Here is a 4,941-nt window from a genome sequence, read left to right on the forward strand (position 1 = left end):
ACAACTTTTCTTTCTGTGATATCAGTTTTTACTTTTCTCTCATTTCTGATATTTTTTATTTGGGTTATCTCTCCTTTTCTATGAGTCTTGATTATCTTTTCAAAGAATCAGTTCTTGGTTTCATTGATCTTTTTTGTATTTTTTTAAATCTCTATGTCTTTTATTTCTACTATGGTCTTTATTTTTTTTCCCTTCTCCTGATTTTGGGCTTTTTTTGTTGTTCTTTTTCTAGTTCTTTAAAATGTAGGGTTAGATTTGAGATTTGTCTGGTTTCCTGTAGTAGGCCTGTAATGCTATGAACTTCCCTCTCAGGGCTTGCTTTTCTGTGTCCCATAGATTTTGGGTTGTTTGTTTATTTTCATTTGATTTCAGGTAATTTTTGGTCTATTTGTTGATCTCATTGTTAACCCACTCATTGTTTAATAAAAAACTATTAAGCCTTCATATGTTTAAATGTTTTTGAGTTTTCTTTATTGCAGTTGATGTCTAGTCTGATGCCATTGTGATCTAATAAGATGCTTGATATGATTTCAGTCTTCTTTAACTTGTTAAGACTTATTTTGTGTCCTAACATTTAGTCTATCTTTGAGACTGTTTCATGTATACTTGAAAAGAATGTATATTCTGCTGCTTTGGGATGAGGTTGTCTTGTCTTCCTCCAGAGCTTTCCGAAGAAACACTGTAGGATGAGCCCAAGCAAGCCACGATCCACAGTCCCGTCAACAGATTAAAAGCTCTGTATGGAGAGGTGTGGAGAAGCATGGGATTTAGTAGGAATGTCTGTCTGTATGGAAGATTCTCTGAAAGGTCGGGGGCTTCTGAGGGGAGCTTGCTGAAGGTGGCAGCCCCTACCTTGACTTTTTCAAACAAGTCCGATCCCCTGGGGTGTTTTGCTAGAATTTCTATGCTTAGTCTTTAAAGACCTGACCTTGTAGAAGCATATACTTTCTCAAGGATACCTACCCTGCTGATTGTATCTAGAGGTTAATGTGAGTTCAAGCTGTTGTTACAATAAAAAGCCAACGAGGCAGGTAAACAGGACTGCTTTTACTACTGAAGTCAGAGTAATCTGTTCAAAGTTCCCTCAGGGTCTGCTGGTCAGCCCCAGCAGAGAGGAAACCAGGGTCAGGAGTACAGGGCTAGTGGGTCCCCTACCTGGGGATCCTGCAGTCAGGCACTTAATGAGAGGAAAGTCGTCCCTGATTCAAATCCAAACCATTCAGTCTGTGCTGTATCAGAATCATTAAATATAGTTCCCCCTATGGGATAACTGCAGGTTCAGTTTTCATGCAGCCAACCATCCCCTGCTGCAGGAACAAGCTCAGCTGCACCAAGGTCAGGAGGATAGATCGAAAGAGTCTTATGTAAGGGATGATACCAGTCCAGCCTGCAGAACAGGGCTAATCACTCTCTCCCAGTCCCAGACAATAGCTTCCAAGGGTCTCACATTTTGAATATCCATGATCTGAGTTGTTTTCCCTTCCCCACAAGGAACTACACTGAGTGGGGATATCCAGGACTTAGCAGGGTTGATCCAAACAGTTTCCAGCTGTGGCTAGTGTTTGCAGCCTGGAAGAGGAAGGCGGGCACTTATCCCCTTCCTAGGGTAGTGAGGGCTAAGCTTGCAATAGAGATTGAATTTGCCTCCCCACAATGTAGCCACAAAGCCCAGCATTCACCCATCTGGTTCCCAGACAGAAACTTCCCCAGGAGACACAGTCTGAAACTTCCCCAGGAGAGCCCAGCTCTACAGGGCTCTCTGGTCTTTCTGCATTGCTGAACTAATAAGGAAGAGGCTGAAGGTCCCAACTCTGGCACTCTGATCTCTCTGCACAGCTGAACTCAGCATAAAGTGGCCAAAAGTCCCAGCTCTGCACAGATCCCCTGAGACTTTGAGCTCAGCAGGATAAGTGATTCAACAGGTGAGGGGGAAGATCCCTTACAATCATTCCTGGCTGTAGCCACCAGACCCTTCTACAGGGCCCAAGCACAGCAGAATGGCATCGCCAGCAGTTGGAGACTGGACAGTGAACGCTCCAGGCTGGTTGTAATAATAGGAGTATTCTTTCCTTGCACAGTGTGGTCTCAGTCTCCCACACAGACTGATTCCCCCACTGACTTTTACAGTCAGATACTATCCATATTTATTTCTTGGGATTGGCTATCCCTGCATGGGATTGAGATTTCATACTCCTAGTGCTAGGGAATTTTTCTGCCATAATATCCCTTCAGCTTCTCGGCCACCATAGTAACAGACTGCCAGAGTTACCCCTTCCCGGAATCCACCCTTCTTACCAGACTCGATGTGACTTTTGTAATTCTTTGGCTATAACATTTCAGTTCAGCTAGCCTTAAGTTGTTTACCCATCTTGATTTTTCTGTAATGTATCTGTAAATTCAGTTTGGGGCCAGGAGCAGGTGGGCGCAGCTTCCACCTACTCTGCAGCGATCTTGGAATGCTCTTTAATTTTTTGAGGTAACTCCATACTGTTCTCAAATTGGCTGCACCAATCTGTATTCACATTAACAGCTCATGAATTTTCCCTTTTCTCCACATCCTAGCCAACACTTCTTGTTTGTTGGTTTATTGATGATAGCAGTTCTGACAGGTGTGAGATGTTATCTAATTGTCATTTAAATTGCATTTATCTGATGATTAGTGAGGTTGATAATTTTTTCATATGTCCATTGGCCATCTATATGACCTCTATTCAGGTCCTCTGTCCAGTTTTTAATTGGATTGTCTGTTTTTTCAGTGTTGAATTGTATGAGTATTTATAAATTTAGGATATTAGCCACTTATTAGATATATCAATTGCAAGTATGTTATCCCCTTCACTGGGGTGTCTTTTCATTTTATTGACAGTTTTCTTGGCTGTGAAAAAAGTTTTCAGTTTTATTTGGTTCGATTAGTTTAGAAATTTGTTTGTTTCTCTTGCCTGAGGAGATATAGCAGAATAAATATTGCTGTGAGAAATGTCCAATATTTGTGTTGATGCTTTTTTTTTCTAGGGTTTTTATGGTTTGGAGTCTTACATTTAATTATTTATTCCATTTTGAGTTTTTTTCATTTGTATGATGTAAAATGGTGGTCTCGCTTCATTTATTTGCATATATCTGACCAATTTTCACAAAACCACTTATTGAATAGACTGTCTTTATGCCATTGTGTGTTCTTGCCTCTTTAATCAATTAATAATTGATCATAAAGGTAAGAGTAATTTCTGGGCTCTCAATTCAGTTCCATTGACCTATATATCTGTTTTATGCTAGTACCATGCTCTTTTTAAAAAATATTTCCCTTTATTGAATAAGATATTACAAATGTGTCCTTATCCCTCCAATGTTCCCTCATCCCCCCAATCCTGCCCTCACCCTCACCGCCTGTTTTCCACATCCATCACTTATGCTTATATGCATGCATACAAGTACTTTGGTTGATCTTTCCCCCTCACCCCCACCCTCCCCTGCTTTCCCTCCGAGTTTTGAGCATCTGATAGATGCTTCTCTGTCTCTAAATCTATTTTTGTTCATCGGTTTATGTTGTTCATTATATTCCACAAATGAGTGAGAGCATGTGATATTTATCTTTCTCTGACTGACTTATTTCACTTAGCATAATGCTCTCCAGCTCCATCCATGCTGTTGCAAATGGTAGGAGTTCCTTCGAATGGGTCTGTTCAGTGGAAAACAGACAGAACCCATGGACAGAACAGCAACTGCTGGTTTCATGACACTCAGTGTGTCACCAAAAGGATATACAAAGGAGAGAACCTAGGCATTGTTTACACTGCTCTCCTCATCAATGATTCCAGGCACAGCTTTCCCTGCAGCTCGGCTGATCTCCTTATTCAAGACTCCATTGGAAACTAGAGTTTCTTTAGGATGGAAATACTTATAATATACATTTCTAACCACAGCATCATTATTAACCATGATTCCATATTCTTCCAGGAGAAAGTTAATATTGGTGTCAAATCTGGATTCCCCACCCTTTCCTATCATCACAAGGATATCTCCAATGCCATCAATGTATTTCATCAGGACCTCAAACTCAGCTGCAGTAAATTTTTCCCTTGGCCCAGCTGTAATCCACAGTTTCACACCAATTATATTCTCAGATGTGATTTCATCTTTTAAGCTCTGAATCTTCCAATTGCTCCGAAGTCTCTTCTGCATCGATTTATAGCCATTGTTGGTGATAAACACTTCCTTTTTGTATGCATTGAAAAGAATGGTGCTCCGAAGCTCTTTCTCCATGGTTACCTGAGGACTGGTGACCACCATCTTCACCTGATGCTGCCCAGCATCCCAATGCCAGTTATCCAAGGCCTCTTAGCAATGTGGGACTCTTTATTTTCTCTTTAGTTTCCATTGCCCTAGGAGCTGTATCAGTGAAGATATTGCTTCGGCATATATCTGAGATTTTGCTGCCTGTGGATTCCTCTAATATTTTTATGGTTTCCCATCTTATGTTTAAATCCTTTACCCATTTTGAGTTTATTTTTGTGTATGGTGTAAGTTGATGGTCTACTTTCATTTTTTTTTTTTTGCATGTATCTGTCCAATTTTCCCAACACCATTTATTGAAGAGACTGTCTTGACTCCATTATATACTCTTGTCTCCTTTGTCAAATATTAATTGAGCATAGTGGTTTGGGTTGATTTCTGGGTTCTCTATTCTATTCAGTTGGTCTATATGTCTGCACTTGTGCCAGTACCAGGCTGTTTTGAGAACAGTGGCTTTGTAATACAGCTTGATATGTGGTATTGAGATCCCACCTACTTTGTTCTTCTTTCTCAGGATTGCTGCAGCTATTTGAGGTCTATTTTAATTCCAGATTAATTTTTGGAGCATTCATTCTAGGTCTGTGAAATGTGCTGTTGGTATTTTAATGGGGACTGCATTGGATATATATATGACTTTAGGTAGTATGGACA

General features: G+C 40.4%; 1 pseudogene; it reads right to left on the reverse strand.

The window, feature by feature from the left end:
* Nucleotides 1-579: 579 nt before the first annotated feature.
* Nucleotides 580-4,298, reverse strand: LOC102241264 (annotated as a pseudogene).
* Nucleotides 4,299-4,941: the final 643 nt, after the last annotated feature.

The sequence above is a fragment of the Myotis brandtii genome, unplaced genomic scaffold, assembly GCF_000412655.1.
Source record: "Myotis brandtii unplaced genomic scaffold, ASM41265v1 scaffold489, whole genome shotgun sequence".
NCBI lineage: Eukaryota > Metazoa > Chordata > Mammalia > Chiroptera > Vespertilionidae > Myotis > Myotis brandtii.